Source organism: Meleagris gallopavo, chromosome 1 (genome assembly GCF_905368555.1).
Source record: "Meleagris gallopavo chromosome 1, MGAL_WU_HG_1.1, whole genome shotgun sequence".
Lineage (NCBI taxonomy): Eukaryota > Metazoa > Chordata > Aves > Galliformes > Phasianidae > Meleagris > Meleagris gallopavo.
The window spans coordinates 117445884-117466503 of NC_139404.1; the positions used below are offsets into that span (position 1 = coordinate 117445884).

The 20620-nt window shown below is 36.9% G+C and overlaps 1 long non-coding RNA gene across 2 annotated transcripts in view; it reads right to left on the reverse strand.

The window, feature by feature from the left end:
- The window catches only part of LOC146545588 (uncharacterized), a 114744-nt gene that overhangs the window by 12935 nt on the left and 81189 nt on the right, over nt 1-20620 (reverse strand). The window contains exon 4 of one of the 2 annotated variants that reach the window (XR_014881256.1): nt 15985-16176. The exons of the other annotated variant lie outside the window; for it this stretch is intronic. This is a non-coding gene — a long non-coding RNA (uncharacterized LOC146545588). The remainder of the gene's footprint in view (nt 1-15984; nt 16177-20620) is intronic. 2 annotated transcript variants of the gene reach the window in all.

Genomic DNA, 20620 nt, shown 5'->3' on the forward strand with positions numbered 1-20620 from the left:
AATATTTACATACTTCTTGGTCAGGGGGAGGATCGCCTAAGTGGACAGTACAAAAGAATTTTAAAACAGTCAATACGCAAAGAACAAGATAATCTGTGATGAATCTACTGACACTGCTGTACTAAAAGAATTTGCCTAGATGTTTAGTTTAATTTTTAAGCTCAATTTGAATCTGGTTTGTAGAGGATAAAGTTTAGATCAATACAATAACAGCCCCAACACTGGCTTTGGCATTGATACAAAACATTTTGTTTTCGCAAAGCAGCTTCTTTCTTTGCTTCATCTTCAGCAATAATCTGCTGTTCAGTCTTGCTGTCTTTGAAGTCAATGGGAAATTCATCCATCAGCCTCTGTGGAAACAAGGCTGCAACTTCTATTTCTAGCATGCTAACCACATCAAGGTGTTCCTGAGACTAAGCATGAATGAAATAATTCTGAAGGCTTTATTGGCGTATATGAAAAATAAACTGCATTTCTTTTCCTCCAAGGCTTTCTGCTTTAACTGTCTCTTATATACACAGACTGCAGACAAGTGACTGTGCCTGAAACTGTCCAAAATATGACTTTTACCCTAATTGTATATGGCTCATCATATTGACTTTGCTGTTGAATTTCATCAATTTTTTTTTCTGCTAATGCATTTGTGCCCAAAATTTGATAGTTCTGTTTTATTGCGGTGTTTTTATTTTTTCCCATAGGACAGTGAGGCCCCTGTTTTGGTTGGAATTTAGTGAATAATGGAACATTAACATTTGAATGTGAAATAAAACTATTGGTGCTTTCATTTGTGTTTCTTGCATAATTTCTTCTTCCTAGAAAGCACTAAAGAGCTCATCCAGCATTTCCAGGAGAATCTTCATAGCATTATACTCACTAACATCTGCTTAAATATGGTAATAATTTGCTCCTTATACAACAATTGTAAACCATAAAATGTAAGTGTCGGACAAGAAAGTACAGTTTATTCCACGGTACATACAAGGAAGATGCATTTTTCATCCCATTCTGACTTTTGGGGAAAAACAAAAAAGTAGGGCTTGGTGATAAAATACTAAATGATTAGAGATAGCTAAAATAATTTAATTACTTTTTTTTTTTTCTTTTTTTCTGAGGGATTCACCACCACCATCAAAAATTTTTGTATCCCATTATGGTTTAATAATTCATAATATCATTTACAAGTTGAATTTCTCTCATGACACATTTTTCATTCTGAGCTCAAAAATACCTGATAATCATGGTTCTTCAAGAGTTCACATGGTAAGAGATCTAGTATGCATTTTCCAAATTTATCTCACATTTTCTATACGGAAATGCTGCCAACATACACACCAATTAAATAACTATTTCGAAGTAAACTTCAAATATGTTTTCCCAGATTTAGTCCACTGACTCTGAAGGTTCAGGGCCAGCAAATTAGTTTCATGCTCAAGCTGTCTTTGCAGGCTACCAGATGCAGAGAAACAAATCAGTAAATTTTATAAACCACTATGATTTTTCTGACTTTACAGAATACCATTTAATCTGCCTGCATAATCTCTACAAACACCAGTTTAAAGCAAGAATTTAACTGTATATTCATTCAAGTCCCCTCCTCTTCTCAGCTGTGAGGTTCAAGAAAAATATTCGAGACAACTGGTGACACTGACAGGCTCAAGGATCACCTTGAATTAGTTTTAGCAAAAAGAGAGGCAAAAAATACTATGAGGTAGTTTCAAAAGCCATTGAAATCTGTGGGAAACTTTCCACTAATATTAGGGCTTGGATCAAAGCCTATATGTTTTAGCCACTAAGGAGCTCACACATCTGGAGTTCAAGATATTCTGCATCTGTATTAGTGGTGTTTCCTACAGATGGTACGATGACCAAAAGAAGTCTTGGAAAGGAATCTGCTTTTTATTACATTAATTGACTAGAAAATAAAATGTAATTTGAAAATTAATTATTGTAAGTTTATACTGAAATGGCAGGCATTTTTTTTTCTTTCTCTTTTTAAGATAAGATTTTGGTTTAAGCTCTTCTTTCTCCAAGCTACAATGTTGATCAGTATATGTTTAACATTTTTTCCCCCAGCTTTTAACCAAAGAAGCTCAGAGCTGAGCATTTAATAATTCCATCTTTGGCTCATTGATTATTGCCTTCTACTACAGAATTTTTCTGTGGCTCCTCAACAGGTCAATCAGCAGCTTATTAATTAGTGACCAGATTGCTGAGTGGGATCTAATAATATTGAAAAATTTTATCTAACTTTTTTCCCAAATATGTGCACACTATCAATTTGACTTTCTTTATAGAATTTATTTCTTTAGCTAGTGCTAATTAAATTGGAATCTTATGGACAAAATATTGTTATATGTAAAGCTTTTCAGTCAAAACATTCCTATTTTATAGTTGAAGTAGGAATGTAGTGAAGTAAATACTTGCTAGTATTTACTAACAAGATGCTTTCTCTTGTGTGTGCTACAACTGATGCTAGTTGTATGTACCAACAGCTCTTTTTGTGGCATGGCTCAGCTGAGAAGATTTAAGTTTGATACTTCATAGCACCAAGTCTGGGAATTTGTTTAAATAAAGATAAGGACAACATGAAGTGTGTCTGGCATGCCAATCTTTTTAAAAGCTGCTCTGGAGAGAAAAATGCCTTTGAATATTCAAAAATACACTTTCAAAAAAGCATCTGCTTGAAAAGTTATGCATTAAATCCTAGTTTTTAGCACTCTCCATTAAATACTCTGCTTGTTATTCAGGAAGCCTGAAAGGGATTTCAGAGCGAGGAGCTTAGTTGGCAGACCCATCTCCATTCCATTTGGTTTGCAGTGTATTGCCACCACTTCACTCAGTATTACGATTATTTACACTTAACTTTGTCTTAAAATTGAAATGTGTCCATATTTTCATAGAAAAGAAGAAAAGCAGATTAAATATTTTCACATGATTTTTTTACATGGAACTTTTTTTTGACTTTGTGGAAGTACAAAAACCTTAAGATACAGATTGAATAAGCCATTTTACATCTCCATGGTCATTAGAAGGGGAGGTTAGAGCGCAAAAAATCCATCTGTTGAATGACGGTGAGTTTTGCTTTCTCAAGCTAAACTTAGTAAATTTTAACAACCAACCTGAACATGCCTGAAAAAAAAAAAAAAATTCTTAAAACATTTTTCAAAGTTCTTGCCTATTTCTGTTTTGCTAAGGAAAAAAAAAAAATCAACTTGAAATTGTTTGCCTGCTTTGAAAAAAAAACACCAAAACCCTCAATCCAGCAGCTTTGAAAATTAAGGCTACAGGCTCTATCAAAGGATTGAAAATTCTTCTCCATTTCAGACTGCAGTGAGTTGTTCATAGAAATCCAAAAGGCCTCATATATCCTCTAAGGAAAAGCAGGAGTTTCAGCAGAATGAGTCATTCTACTTCTCAACATGGTGCTTACCAGGACAGGAGTACTGTGAAGATGAACGATTTAGAGTTAGACTGAACATCGGTAATAGTGGATAAAATGTGCCTGTCTTGGCAATGACTATGCATGAGACAATGTTCAAAGCAAAATAGTTTACTGTTTTCCAGGATTATCTTGAAACCTAGCTAATGATAAGAAACCAATTTCTGTGTTCCTGAGAGCAAGCAATTCTGAAAAAAAGCCAGAGATTCCTCTTAATGCAGAGTTGCATTTCCCATATTATGGAAGACTGTGTGTATACACACATATTATATATGCACATATGTACATATATATACATGGATATACATATTTATCTGTGTGCTATCCCCTACCCAGGTAAGTATCAGAATCAGAGCCTTTCCTGGTGTCAGAAGCCTGTGGTGCAGCAAGGCATAGCATTACTGATCTAGTTGCAAAGTTCCCAGAATCATGTCATGATTCATTTGTCTGAAAGCGTTATTCCTGCTGAGACTTCTGAAACCTGTGGAGCTGGAGGTAGGCTACTGTCCAGCCAGCTTTAATGTCCTTTACCATTTGCACACACTTGGTAAGTGTTCAGCTTGTCTTATCTTATTCTACCTGTATTGCCATTGCTTTGCAACACTTTGCTATTGCTCATTCTTTGCATCACAATAGCTTTTGATTGTTTACAAGAACAAGGTTGAAAAAGTATATCCTGTTTACATTTGCCTTTTATTGCTACTTACACTCCCTTCTCAAAGATTTTGCATTATGAAGTTCAATGACTTGCTTGCATTATACACATAAAACACCTACTCTTCAAAAGTACCCCTGGCATCTTAAAAATGTTGCAGAGGCTTTGATCAACTGATAGTGGTGTTCACCATATATGTTCCCTCCTCAAAATGTCAACTATTCACATGTTTTGTGTTGCACAACTCTGGCATGAAATCTTAATAATTTTATTTTTTTAGACAAATGAAGAATAAATGGTCTTTGGCAAGTCATGAAACTGAAATGGGATATCTTTCTTACAGAAAGAATTGATAGTTTTTCCTTCAAAATTGTCAGGAATGTTAGTAAAACTCATGTATTATATTTTCTATAGAAAAAAGGAATTACAGAACTGAATCATCAATGCTATTTTGCATTGTTCTAGTACCTAAAAGTTATTTAACAATTATTTGTATAGTTATTTGGGTACAGTTATTTGGAGATAATATTCCTAAATTTAATTATTTTCAAAATCACTATTATTTAACAATATGTACTGTATGGGTAAACATGAGACTTCATATAGAATGGACATACTGTCCCAAACCATATTATCCTATATCTATTAGATTCCACAATAATAATCTCTGAGCACACAGAATCAAAAAATATTGAAATGATTTCATCTTGCTGGCCTAAATACACACACACATTTAATCACATCTTCCATGGTAGCTTCCAGTGATACCTTCATTCAGTGGTAGAGCTTCTCCCATTTCTTTAATATTTATTTGGAAAATGTGAAAGATCAATGTCTGTAAGATACAGTACAGTTGTTCTGATGACTTTCTGGCAGGTTTTTCAGTTTGTTTATAGCACAGCAAGGAATATCTTCCATCATTCTTTTTATCTCCATGTGGTTGGTTCCCTGTGTAACTTGTGGTGTGCCTTATGCCTTCCTGTGCACAGCTAGTAAGGCATGCCACAGTCTTTATTAAAAGCTCAGAGAATGTGTCCACACTGCAAACAATCCAGAAGATCTCCCACATTTAAGTGCTTTAATAATGTCTCTAGGGAAGAGGAGTCTGACCCCTAAAATCTATCTCTGTTATAACTATTTTTTCCAGTCTAGCAGAAACCTTACCTTATAAATTAAACCTCAAAAGAACATACTGGCTTTTTCTTTCTGTCTTAATCATGAAGATGACAGTGAATCCCTACTTGTGTGAATAGTGAAATCCTTGATGGGATGTATACTAGCAGCCGAAGGACAAGGAGACCACTAATGGTTTATTTCCTGTATTTGGGCATGCTAATGACCATCTTCAGCTACAGTGCATTTCTAATACAAAAGAGAGAAGAAAATCAACTTGAGCAAGATGAAATTTATAACACACTTTTTCCTATGGGGTTCTGTGCATACTTTCTTTGAAGTATTTTCCACTCTTCTGATAGATTCTTCAGTACATTTTGATGTGATAGGGGAGCTGACAGGATTCTAAGAGTTTAAGGGTTTAATACCTGTCCAAAAGACCATAGAAATCTGCAGGAGTCTTTCCATTGCCTTCCACGAGGTCTAAATCTGTTCCTTAATAAACTTCCCTTGTGAAACCTGGGATTTGCTTACCCCCTGGTAATAGTTCTTTTTCTTTTCATTTCTCTCTTAAATTCTGTCAGCTAGACTTTCTGTCAGCCACATCCACATTTTTTCTTGTTTTACTCTTTGAAAGAGCTCCTGTGTTGGAAATCCAAATCTCTCAAGTCCATACAAAAAAATTATCTTGCTTTCATTTCTGACGCACAAGCATACAAATGAAGGCACCTTTGAAAATCAATGGGTAAAAGTTGCTGCAGAGGTGAGGACATACAGAATTAGGAAAGTAAATATATTTGTATTAAATTGCTGATGTGATTCAATAGGTTTGAAAATCAAGGAAGAAAAAAAAACAAAAACAAAACCCACATGATATAAACTTCTTGAATATAACCCAGGGGAACTTTTTGGTCAAGACTCCATTATAAGTAGTTTTCCAGGATGGGCTGAGGTATGGAGGGCAATAACCTGATCTCACAGGTGCATCCAGGCTACATTTGAGATACTTCTCTTCCGGAATATCCCTTTGTTCTCCACATTCCTGAGCCCCAGGTGTTCTTAGCGGCCACATGTGTAAAGAGATTATGTGGAAATGACTTGGATGAAATTCTTGACTCCGTGTCTTTGGGAAGGGACAAAACAAAAATGACTTGTGTTCCTATGTAAATACAGTGAGTCTGATGCATTTATGTGTGTGTGTGAAGGCATTTATTTATGTAGATGGCTATGGTTTTCTATTTTTTCATAAAAAGTTCTGGGTATGTGATTTTCTTTGCACAAAACATCAAAACAAAACATGATGAAAGAGTTTTTCTTTCCCCCATACCAATAGCACACATTAAAAACTATGAAGAAACCGAAGAATTTGGAAAATAAAGAGGTGACCATCATTTCTACTTCTGGGTTTTCTGGATCATATCATAGAAGCACAGAATCATAGAATGGCTTAGATTTGAAGGTCCCAGATAACTGGAGCCTATGGAAAAAGTAATTTTGTTGTTTTAGAGAAGATAATTCTAAAAATTATTTCTCACATTTTGTACATTTGAACTCATAGTAACCAAGTTGGATTAGTAAATTATTCTGAAATTACACACTATTTCCAGTTTTAATGTGACACCTGTGACATAATCAGAATATATAGTATCATGGCAATAGAGGATTGATAGGCATCCATTTGACATTGCAGCTTTCTTTTTTTTTTTTTTTTTTTCCAGTTTTCTTCTCTTGGTAACATGCTGTGCTAAACTTATTCGTATAAAACTTTCATGTCACTTTATTACTTTCTTACTCTTATATTGGTCATGATAATAAATTACTGGAACATCAATACCACTGCTAGGAGAAAGAGACTTTTAGGACAAAATTATGAAGCAGATCAGCTCATTTTTTTGAAACAAGTGGAAACAACAGTTACTAGCAGCAAGACACACTCGAAATCCATGACAGACTGCAGTCAAAATTTAAGGATGGGGAAACTGTGCTGGACACTATTTTATTAGGGAGGCACATGGCTGGCAGGATAAGAGCAAAAGAGCCCTGAGAAGGTACTACTGCCTGAATAAAAGACTAAAGCACAGCATCAAGTATTTTCACTGGGAGTGCGTACAAACCTCACAATATTATAGCTCTGAAGGTTCTTTTTCAGCCACAGTACAACAAAGTGCAGGATCAAAATAGGGAAGAAAGCAGTCTGGCTGCCACATCCACCCCACCAGTTTCTTGCTGCCTTGTAATGTTTTTGCTATCTGTTTTCATCATCTGTAATGAGTGCTAGCTGGGTTGAGCAATGCTTTAAAATCCACAGCTAAAAAAATACTGCTACTACTATATTTATTACTTGAGCTGTGTATCTGACAGCTGTCCTGGCCTTTATCTGTAATAAAGAAGAAAATTAGAGAAAACATGGAAAAATCTTTCTCTTCAGCGGATGAGACTGTATAGCTTTGTGAAGAGAAGTCGTGCTGCACAAAGCTGTCAAGACTCTTTACAGGAATCAGAGGGGCATAATCTTGTCGGGATACATGCCTGTATTTTCGGAAAGCATTTGGTAAGATTCCTCACCAAAGGCTCTTAAGAGGTTAATCTGACATTGATCAATACTGATAAGAAGGTAGAGAAGGATTGCACTAATGGCCAGTGTTACAACTGTCAAGCTTGGGCATGGCATCCTACAGAAATATATGATCAGTGTTTTGTGACTTATTCCTGAGTGATGTGATAACATGGGCACTTAGTGAAGTAATGAATGCTTGATGGTGTTGTAACATTCTGCAGGATAATAAAAACAATCTGGTTGTGAAGAATGAAAGCAAGACTTCATTGGAGAGCATTTAAACAGTAAAAATGTGTGTTGGTGAATATGTTGTACCTGAGAAAAATAATTTGACATAATTATGAACTCTAAATAAACAATTATGACTCCATAGAGAGATGGGGAAATCACTGAGGTCAGCTCTGTGAAAACATCAGGTTGCTTGTCAGCAGGGGTCAGGACGGCAATAGAATGATAGGAAAAAGGAACTGGGGGAAAAAGCAAGAAAGGCCTTCCCTGTGTATCTCTAGTGGCACCTATGTCTCCAGGCCAGCTGTAAGTAGAAATGGTACTCCCATTTCCTGAGTGGTGGATAATTACCCTTTCTTGAACAATATGTCATTCTGTGGATTTACAAGATGAAAGGTTTCCCTCCTTAAAGGGCTCAGAAAGGTGATAGGTTAAAAAAAAAAAAAAAAAGAAAAAAGGATTGTTCCATTTGGAAGAGAAGGGTCCAGACTATATAGGATGGAAGAGATCATAACATCTGTATATGCTCTATGAGCAATAAGGTGGAAAAGAAATGCTTACGAAGATTTCTCAGGTACAAGAATTAGTATATTCACATCATGGATTAAAAACACATCAAAAGATTTCCACTCTGCACACACTCCCCAAGGTGCCTAATTACACATTGCAAGGACTTGTAGGAGCCATAACGGAGAATATCTACCACTGAATGTTATGACTACTGATTTAAATACATCCTCCATAGCTGAAATGCTGAAGACACTGATTGCAACAATCCAAATCACTCTCTATATGCCCATTGTCATACTATTTTTTCACACATCAGATACCAGTCTCTGTCGGTACATCATTTCACCAAAGTTTTGACAGATTCTGTTTTGCACAAAACCTCAACTGATAGTCTTTAGTTGGGTTTTTCCAGAAAGATAACTGAACCTTGTACCTGGGTTAACTACAAAGCTGTTTCCAGGTTCTTAGGAAACAAGTAAACTTTTTACATAAAAATAGGACTTTGCCAATATATTGAACACAGGTGAACTTCATGCTCCAAACTGTCCAAAAAATCACACCATTATGTTCAGACACTGCTGATCCAATGAGAAGACAGCAAAGTCATTGGCATGCAAATGAGCTCAAACACAGTGTTAATTCAATTCAAGAACACAACCTGCTCTGGTGAGCACTGCCGGAATCCAAGGGCTTCAGAAATCAGAACCCTGCCTGGGACTCATCCCAGATTTCTTTCTCAATGTTGGGTTTCAGTATGTAGACAGATTTTGCCTTTTGGGAGAAACATTGCTTAACAATTTCAATTTCAAAGATAAATAGAACACTGTTAGCATTTCAAAATTAATCCTGCTCAGGAAGCATCATGAGAATGGAAAATGTCTTTGACTAGAGCAACAGCAATAAAATAAGAAACTAGACAGAAAACTGTTCTTTTTATTGTGACTAGGCTTGCAGATTGCCTCCACATTAGCCAAATGACTGAGAAATAAACTACAGTGGTAGATACCTCATGGATGAATTTCACCACAAATATAAATCCCCAAAGATGGATGTTTCACCCTTAGCTAATCTACTTGAATGGAGGAAGAATCTGCAGTCAATATATTTAGATAATTTCATTATTCTACTTCTTTACCTTCTCCCAAACTCTAACATCTAGTAATCACTGATAAATTCAGTGATGCGGAAGGCTTCTAAACTGCTCTTAGCTTTGGATTTTTTTCACAAATTGTGGCCATTTCTTGTATTAGCTTTTTTATTGCACTACATGATTAATCATCTTGACCAGGTCAGACTGCTTGTATATGACCAGAGACACATAAAAAGAGCAAAGGTGAGTAATTCACACGAGTTTCTCAAAGACAGGGAGCTGAGTTTATGGAACTAGAGAAGTAGAGACTTAGATTTTATGGAACATTTAAAAGCCTTTTTTCCCAGTAAAACCCTTTACAGAGTATCATAATTAGAAAAGTAAAGAAACAGCCACTGTTTTAGTACAGGCTGGGGTCAGATTAAAATGTAATTGCTGTCATCTCACATCCCCAGAAGGTAATTACAAATGACATATACAACATATACATGCAAAATCTTAGTTTTGTGAAGAGTAGCATCCAGTCACTTCTGACTCCCTGAGGGAAAAAGATACAGGCAGAAGGTTCATTGAAACAACAACAACAACAACAACAACAACAAAAAACCACCACCACACAAACACTCAGGAGAAAAAGAATTAAAAAAATGGATTGGGCTCAGATTAACTGATGTGAACAAAAAGAGGCAAGGAACTTTATTTAAGCCAGAAGAGTCAGAAGGGTTACAGTGAAGTTCACGATCATCACATCTATCACAAAGCTTTTGCTGTTTCTCATGCAAAACAGAAGTCAGGCATCCAGGCACATCATCACCCCTGTGTTATAGAGCAGCTCAGTCTCCATGCTTAAAAAGAGAAGCACATAGAGTTTTAGTAGTATCTGCAATTGACTTAGTTATCCTGCACTTAATTCTTGAAGGAAAATCACAAAATACAGGCTCTCCACCATTACTGTGTATTTATGAATCATCTCCACCTTTTTAACCTCACAGTTCAACTTTCAAAAACAGGCTGAATCCCTACCAGTTCCACCTAGTAAACTCTTCTGTCACAGCTCCCCTGAACCAACAGACAGTGAGAGCAGTCAACTATCACACAAATAACATCCTCATTAGTAAGTATGCCCTTCAAGCATGCAAGCATATTTTTCACAGTAAAAGTAATTGCTTTTCCCAGTCATGAAACATTCAGCAATGAAAAATAATTAGTGCATATCATCAAAATGGATCCTTCTTTCTAAAACGAAAATAGCATCAAGAACAAAATCCTAGTTTCAGAGGCATGAGATGGACTAATGGCATAGACTGCAGAGAAGGCAAGACAACTCAATCATTCTAAAATACATGTATGCAGTTTGTATACATGTTTGTAGCTGTGATTTTCAGAAAATGAGCTGTATTTTTGAATGACTAGTTTCTGGGTATCCAACTTTAGTCAACAAGAAGAGGTCTGATTTTGAGAACAGGAATAGTTTTATGCACCTTTACTATTGATCTTTTCCTCTGTCCCTTTCCTTGCAAGTATCAAGTAACGAGTATCTCCCTATGAGTATACATATATTACCATAGTTAACAAAATATTATTAGTTTTTTTTAAGAATATCATAAAATGTAAATTAAATCTAAAAGGTCTCAGTTGCATTGTTACAAATTACTCATCTTTGCTCTCCTTCATATCCTTCATTTCATACACGTCCTTTGAAACTCAAATACTTTAAGAATATAAAAATAAGCAGATATTGAATATCAAGGAAGATACAATAATCCAAATTTACCACTTCCGCCTGGCAAACAAAGGCACTTTGAACAAAGGAAGAGTTAAACAGAGAAAGATAGAACATGACCCTCATTTTAAAATACCATTTTTTTTTTTGTAAATCTCATACTTTGTGTTAGTGATCTGGATTGGGAATTTCAAAAAGGATTTCGGTATTCTCACAGTATGCACCTCAGTTTCGTAAGTTCATAGTAAATGAACTGGAGTGGGCTTCTGTGAAGACATGCTACTAAGCCAATAATATGTTCTTTGCATTGTTGCACGGATAGTCATCTCATGAATTTTATTATTTATTAAGATAAAACATGATTTGGAACTTGAAAAATTAAGCTTTGTGAAAAATACACAAATTTGGATATTTAGTCTCTGAACTCTTTCATTTGTGTATTAAACTGGTAATATTTTCCTGGTGTTCTTTACACTAAAATGAAATTAACAGGATTCATACATCAACAAAATACTAGTAGGCAACAAAACATGTTTTGATATTTCCTCCAAAATATTACATTTTATTAAAAATAAATAAATGATGCTCCTCATCTTCACAGAAGAAAGCAGAATGCAAACCAAAACCAAGCAAAAAATCCCTGACAAAGATTGGGTAAAATATGTATGAACACAGAGATACATTGTAGCAAGTTGTACATTGTATTTGCTCTGGAATATTCTCATGCCAAGTACTTTTTGTTGTATTTCTCAGCTGCTGCTAGTTTTATCAATTTCTTTTAGCAGAGGCTAGACCTTAGTGATTGACTTGCACTCCATCCCAACCCAGCGTCTGTCTGCAACCAGAGAGGGAAACAAAATTCAGAATATTATTGTCTTCTCTTGTTCTTCTACAGTTTCCTCTGTTAGTTTATCATCATTTGTATTTTTATGTTGAAAAAATATAGTTAGCATCATTGAGCAGTTTTTTCTTACTTGTGATTTATTAACTATTGACAGCCTATGAAACAGGAAAAAAAAAAAAAATACACATAGAATTCTATGTGCCAACAGACAGAAGGTGGCCTTATCTCCTACTATCAACACTCCCAGTTTTATCTGTGAGTAGAAAACACTAGGGCACCCTTCCACTGCCCCATCAAAAGCTTTTCTTTGAGAAAGGAAGTCCTTCATTAGGAAAGACTGAGAAACACAAGCATAGAGGCAAATCAGAATATAAACCCTAGAATGATAGATGATTCCTAAATATAATTGTAAATGTTGATCCTAAGTACAAAACATTTACTATCCAAATTTAATCACCTATTTTCCCCATCACTTAGCATCCTTGAACATGAAAGACTATCTGTGCTTCCTCTTCCGTCACAAATGCAGATGATAAATTGCATTATTACTCCACTTTTTCTAGAGACCATTAAAGAAATCAAAGCAAAAACTTTGCAATTCATCAAAATCTTAAGTAGCAGTAGTTACAGTGGAAGGGAAGGGCATAAGAATCAGTATGCTTTTCACTTGTGTAAGCATTTTAATGTAGTGTGAAAATTAGCTTGTAAGATTTTATGTTGCCATTTTCACCAGTGTATTGCAACTCCAGAACGAAAACCAAGAGCAGAACAAACTCTAAATTGTAGAGTGTAGCACCATTAAACATTTTTCTATTGCTGAAACTACCTTATCTTTGTACTGTGCAAGAAGTGAGTTGAGGCATAATAAATTTGAATTAAGCTTGACTATTCTAGTAGTCATGTCCCTCTCACCTTAGCTCTGGACTTAAAGAAACCTTAATTTGTTTAATGAGATCTTGGAAAAGTCTTACCTGTGAACAAAACTTATTTCCTTCAAACACTTTAAATTCAAGGAGCATTCTATAACAGAAATTTATACTTTATGTTTAAAACCATCTTCTATTGCTTTGGCACTTCATCCTGTCACTCCTATCCCTGTGAAGCTGTAGAAATGTGTATTAAAATGAGAAAACTAAAACATGTTGTATTTTCTCCCCCACTGGAGGAAACCTTCTGAAGATTTAATTTTATCTCTTCAAGGGAAATTCAGACACCACTCAGTCACTGATTAACAAAACAGTCCGTGGCCCCATGACATATGCCTTGTCTCAGAAACACTTTGACAGATGATTTTCTGAACTCTGTTCACTCTGTTCCCTGAACAGCAATGAATGATTAACAGTTCTTCTAAGTGTGAAAGAAATGTAGCACATGGGGGCCTTAACTTTCTAGTTCCGGTACCTCACAGAAATATTCAAGACTACTACTACCTTTCCTTGCATACCAGTATCCAGTGGTCAGTACAGCATTTTAAACGTGTTTACTTAGAAAATATCAAAACAAAATATCTGCAGGTATGGAAATATGCCATAGTCACACTGATGCCTCAGTCTAATTTTTTGGTGGGACGCTGGCATGTTTGTGCATGAATCTCTTTGGATGTCTTGAGAGAAGCTCTCAACTTATCATTGGAAGTAAGTGATGCACGGAAGCATGCATCTGGCGTGCCTTGAAAAATTTAATCAAGGTTCTATTTGAGCCACTCTACACAGAAAACTAGGCTCCTCAGTATACTGAGAAGTTCAGGGAAGAAAAACACTGCTGGAGTCACCAGGGATGCTTAGAGGACAATTGGTCTTTTTCAGGACAGCTTAGAGAACTGTGGTCTACTTTGTCTTTCCACCCAAGGCCTTGTTGCTGTCATCCAGTGACATGTGAAACGCCCTAACACCTGGCACCAGACACTGGTCCCCAGACCTGCCATGAAAAGGTTATCAATTGATCACCATCAACTACTATGAGACTGTGGGGAAAATGAAGTCTAAAAGGGAAACTTTAAATTATCTTTTTATTTATGAAATAGCATCTGCTGTTGCAATAATGTAAATCACTAAAAGTGCTAACAGAATGAAATTCCCAGATTTTTAAGGTTTATTTAGTTCTGTGTCCATGTGTAGAAGATTTCTTTTGTTTTCTGTCACCCGGACAGTGCATATTTAAAGACATAAAAAAGTGTGGATGCAGGCTAAGGAGAAAGGATTAACTATCCCCAGATCCAGTACTTGAAACTTTATTTAGTTTGGACACCATGGCATGTAATTGCTGTTAAGATAAAGAGTCTAGTGCTAGAGAAAATTTGCAAATACTTCTGTTGGTTAAACCATTTAAAATGCACGTGAACATATCCTTATGAATTCACACCACTCTAATATTTGTTACAGGACTTATTTATTTATTTATTTATTTATTTATTTATTTATTCTTTACTTTTTCTTAATGAAGAAAAGGCACATTATGACTGCAAAGTAACTGTTACCTGTGCAGTGTAAATAAAACCATTTGCTGGCACTAAGTGTTTTCCCATCTACAAATATTGGATCAATGAGCAATTTACATTATAGTACAGTAAAACCTTAAAAGGATTAATTTAGCACTTGCCCCAATTTTAGGATCAATTAAGTTTGAGCTCTAGTGGGAGCAGCATTGAAATTCATGCAGTATGTTGGCACTGCATGAGAAGCTTGAGGAGCAGTTACAGAAAGTGTTGAACTAAAATCTGGAAACCTGGAAGTCTTGTCAGCACAGCAGAGTCCCCTTTTATAGGCTGCAGTGCTAGCAGTACAAGCACTGCCCATATTCTCTTTAAAAATGAGCCATCCTTGGGCTGGCAGGCTTCTGTGGGAATTGCAATGAATTTGTGTCCAGCATAGCTCCAAGATGGACAAAAATGCTAAATGCTGTTTCTAAAACTTTCTTTTTTATTAAGAAAAAGAGTATTTGACTTTAAATACCTTGTTAATAGAAGCAGACAGGACAAAGAAACACGGTGCTAAGCAAACCCTGAGGAATCTCACAGGACCCTGTTAAGAACTAGTATAATGGAAGCCGTCTGAAACCATCTTTGATTCCAACAGTTGCATATCTGCTAAGGGAAAAGTAGGTTTCCAAAGTCTGTGCTGTGTTTTCTAGATGATTATTTTTCCGAGATGCATGTATAATGACCAGAAGAAAACAGTCGCTCTGATGACAGCCAGAAGAGCTTTGGTTCTCTTAACTAAAATCCTCCAGCAAAATAGATGTCTCTGAGAGTCAAGATCACTGCAGGCAGCAGTGTTTTGTTAATGTTTATGGTATTTTCACAGCAATATGTGCTACATGCAGCTTTCAGTCAAGGGGTGATTTACACTTCTGAACACCATGCTTGGAAGCATGGCAGTATTTTGGACATTTTTGCTGGCAGAGGTCTATAGCTACTTTATCAAAGGTCACTCACTTCCACTTTAGTCACTGTTGTCAAGTACATAAGCTCCTTCTCTAATCCACCACATTTTGAATGTTGTCTTTTGCATTTAAAAATAACTTAACTGCTTTCTAATAGAGATTCCACTTTTTAAATATTTCACTAAAATAAATATTTTTTAAAGTATATGGAATATTTATTGTCCTCTTAAGGGGAACACTCCCTCAGTGAATTTCCCTTAAACATTTTCCTTCCTTTTTTTAAGTAGCTCTATTAAGTCAGTGTCTGATTAAGATATTCCTTGGCACTTTTATTCCACAGTTCAGTTCACTGAGCAGTTGGTTTTGACTTACTAGTATTAACTAGAAAGCAAAATATTCAATGTCACTTGCACTAGAAGTCACAAGATAGACACATTGACTTACTTTCTATGACTGCTAGCTCAAATTCCCATCCTGTGCAGCCTTTCCATAGAAGAGGCCTGCAGTCATCCTAACTTCACCAGAACTGAGAAGCAGGACATTGTGATTGAATGTCAGATGTTGCTCTGAATTTCTTCTTCTCCTGCCATGTTGCACTTCACTAAAATTAATCATGAAAGAATACTACCTGCAAAACTGTAAAAAAAAAAAAAAAAAAAAAAAAACAGATCAGCAACTTTCAGCGTGTAAAATGTACAAGAGATTAAGATGCACTTTATAATAACTAGATGTAAGAGGATTTAACACACATTAAAAATTTGACATAATCTAATGGGGGCTAACAGACAGAAGCAGCCTTCTTCTTTTCCTCTCTCATCACTGACCATTGTCAAGACAAGAAAATAGAAACTTCTTTTAAGAGCTAGAAGTGCTTTAGGCCAAATAGGCATGGACAGTACATAATTTGTAATTTTCATCTTTAAGTAAGTAATAATTTACACTACTAGCCTAACTGTAATTGTTATTGAGACAAAAGTGTTGAAAATAGACCTAGAGAATAATCACTTTTTGAAGCCAGCAGGTTATGAAATGAAAATAGATTTGGTCATACAGTACATACTTTTGTCATTAAAGGCAACTGAAGTAGCAGTGCTGACAAATTAGGGGACTGGAGCACCTCCACTGTGAAGACAGGCTGAGGGAGCTGGGCTTGTTCAGCCTGGAGAAAAGAAGGCTGTGGGGTGACCTCATTGCCGCCTTCCAGTACATAAAAGGAGCCTACAAACAGGAGGGGAATCAACTCTTTGAAAGGGTTGATAACTGCAGGACAAGGGGAAATGGTTTTAAGTTGAGGGAGGGGAGATTTAGGTTGGATGTCAGGGGGAAAATCTTTATAAAGAGAGTGGTGAGGTGCTGGAACAGCCTGCCCAGAGAGGTTGTGGATGCCCCGTCCCTGGAGGTGTTCAAGGCCAGATTGGATGGGGCCCTGGGCAGCCTGGTCTAGTATTGAATGTGGAGGTTGGTGGCCCTGCATGTGGCAGGGGGGCTGGAGATTCATGATGCTTGAGTTCCCTTCCAACCCAGGCCATTCTGTGATTCTGTGAAATCTGGAATAAAATATTTCCCGTTAACACAGCGTGAACAATAACCAATGGGCTAGGTCAGAGGGGTAAAGGCCTCTGTTTGATATCCAGATATGCTCCAAAATAAACTTGGGGTCTATAGCTTTCTTGGCATTGAGATTCTGGTCTTTGAAGAACTCATCAAAGGACTAAGAGGATGAATACAGCTTTTCCTGGGAGTTATAGTGATCCAAGTGAACAGGACCAAAAGTGGAGGACATAACACTTCTAGGATAAAGGCCACTTGCCTAAACATTGAAGACCCTAAAAACTCATCTCCCATCACAAAGAACTGTCATATTGTTGATCTTCTCTATGAATGCCATAGACACACATGAATGAAGATGGTCTGTCCTCTGCCAACTTGTACAATTCACTTCATTTGACCAAGAAATAGTGTGGTGCATCTCTCTTTTAAGTTATCGAGGAAGTTAAGAAATCAAGACATAGTTCTGGAAATTCAGGCAGAAGGCACCACACCACATATCACATGAAGAGCACAGAGAAATCATGTTCCATGCTTGACTGCTCTTTCTGAGAAAAAAATTTCCCTAATATCTAACTTGAACATCTCCTGGTTCAACTTGAGACTATTACTTCTCATCCTATTGTTAGTTACCTTGGAAAAGAGGCTGAAAGAGGAGATCATGGGCTGCCCTTTGCTAGGCACAACCACTTCCAGCTGGCCCTGCACTGGAGTGAGAGATGATCTCCCTACCTTAACTCAACTCATGAGCTTTTCCACCTTATTTTCTGTCCAGTCCCTGGGGAGCAGGACTGGGACAGCAGCTGGGTGAGTGCCTGGCAGCTGGCCAAGATAGCCCATCCCACTCCGGTATCAGAAATAGCTGTGATAAACATTGCAAAAAACATAAGAGAATAATGGTGTAGGGAAAAGTAATTAAACCACATTTGACTTCTCTTCCTTCCCTAGAGCATACTCCTACCCCATTTGCAGCTCTCAAGCAGGACCTTCCCTGTCAGTATTTGATTTTCAGCTCTGTCTGGAAAGTTGACAACAGTTGTGTAGACGTGATATAAATCTCTGCCATCATGGCAAGCCTCAAAGCAATATCACCTGCCCACCAGATGAATATTATCTTGTCAATCCCTAGGTGGCTTTTAGCCTGCTGGGATGTGCTATCAGATCCACCACTGGCAGTCTTCTTGCTGCAACACTAGTAATCCTTCGATCACTTAGTGCATGCCAAAACTCCTGCAAACAGTTATTTTCTGGATTGGAAAGTGAGGGATAGTATATTTATTTTTACCTCTAAAGGGTGAGCTCAAAGGATGGAGAAAGACAACAAATTTTTGAGTGATGTCACAAATGGATTCAGATGGGAGTATGTGTGGCGGTTGACCAAAATAGCAGGAATTTAACCAATCAAACAGCTGTTCCTCAGCTGCCATGATTCAAGACCAACCAATTGGGCAGACCACACTGTAGATTACTAGATACATTGCAGAAAGTATCATGCAACAATGTCTATGAATACTTCAGGTCACTGAAATGGCCATAGACACGTGATATGAGCAACCCCTTGTTTAAACATCCTCTGGCATCTTCTGCTTTGTTTGTCATGTATTAGGCAATCATCATTGCTATGATAGCCTGCTAAAGCAGGTGAATACTGAACTGGTTAAAATCCATCCTTGGAACTGGCTTGATAGGTATGCCCAGTGTTTAGTGTACCTGCCTTCCTGACAAAAAGAACACACAGTCTGCTGAAGAATTATTTAGATGGAGCCTGTAGGAGAGCATCAGTAATACAACTCCCATCAAGCAAAAAGTTTTCCATCATGGACCCATGAGGGCTACCTCTTTCTGTGCACCCATCAACCAGCCAGTGGGACAATAACAACTACTGATTTCTAAGGCAGTGACATTTTGCTATGAATCCATTTCACCTCTACATCAAAGATGCTTTCCAAGTTCCTTAATTTACATATCTTCATTAAAAAGTCATTTTCCTGGCAAGCTACAAGCTACAAGTTTGTTTTAATATCTCTTCCTATATTCAGCATATGCGTGAAAGCGAGATACAAGATTGTAAAAGGGGGTGTCTAAAATTATGCTGTTTACTCTCTGCCAGACACTCTAATAACTGTCTTAATTTTCTGAAGCACTGAACACCTATCAGCTCAAATGAAGCAAGTAGCATCTGCTTTGTAGTTAAAATGCTACTGACTGTTTTGAAAAAGAGATCTCTCTGGAAGTGTCTTACTATAAGCTTAGCATATGTCTCCAAATACACATATATTTTAGCTCTACTAGTTTGTAGTTTTGTAATGGCAACATTTCTGGATGTGTTGCATAGAGATGTAGTTAATTGAGAAGACTATGTGCTTAGCAAAAAATAAAAAATAAAAAATAAATCTTAACCTCTCAAACTAAAACATGCTGACTGTTATATGAGACAACTGAATAAATTAGGCAGTTACTACCTCCCACAAAATTTCAGAGACTCTAGTATACCAACAAAACCAGTTATCTGATAGAAATATCTGTTTCTTTCCAGAAACTTCCTCAGCAATTACAATTTTAAACAAATTCATTTTCCTCTTCAGTGACTAAAAAGCAGCACTAACTGTACAAAACATACATTTAGCAATAATTATTTGAACACTGCACCAATCTTACTCCTGACTCATCCAGTAATTTCTGTCTCTTGGAAATAGGCTGCAAACACATATATGTGTCTGGAAATCTGGGCAAGGACTGAGACTTCAGCAGGCCATGAGTGTCTTTATGCTGAGGTTAGCTTTTAGGGCCTAGCGAATATCAAGTGAATAATTTTACTGCCACACAATGAAGGATTAAAGTTGCTATGGAAACTGGTCTAATTTTTCAGAGTTTGGAAGTGTCAAAGTGAGGGCACCTGAAAGCATGGAGGAAAGGGTGTGTACAAATTCACTGTTCAAAAAAAAAAAAACTACGTGGGAACAAACTGCAATTCCAACTTGGGGGCAATTATTTAACATGTTGGACAGCATGAGTGAAACCTGTGGAAAGAGTAAATCTCACCATATTTGGCCAAGTGCACAAGCATGACAACAGTGCAACTGTGCTCCCATACTGTTCCCATTGTGGAAGGTTGTCATGCCATGACAGTCTCCCAGGGACATCTGGCTGCTGCCAAGCTGTTGCCATGCAATAAGGGATTTTGCAAGAGAACAGTACAGTTGAACTGCAGAAAGATCTTATTCTGTCCTGATCTCTTTTCTCTTCTGTAGAGGAAAACAGGTTATTCTGCATGGGATAGAACCATAAGATTCCCTTCTGATTGTCGTATAGCTGGAGTGGCTTCTCTAGTGTTCAGCAAGGTCTAGAGGCTCCAGTTTCTCTATCTTTTATTGCAGCACTGCTACAGTTTTCCTCTTGTGCAGACTGCTTAGTAGCTAAGAGTTTGAAACGTGAGCATGTAAAAGACTGCAACCTTTCCCTTCAGAAGGGACACTTCTTCCTCACCTCTGATGTTACATTCATTAATAAGTTCTGGGAACTTCATCTCTTT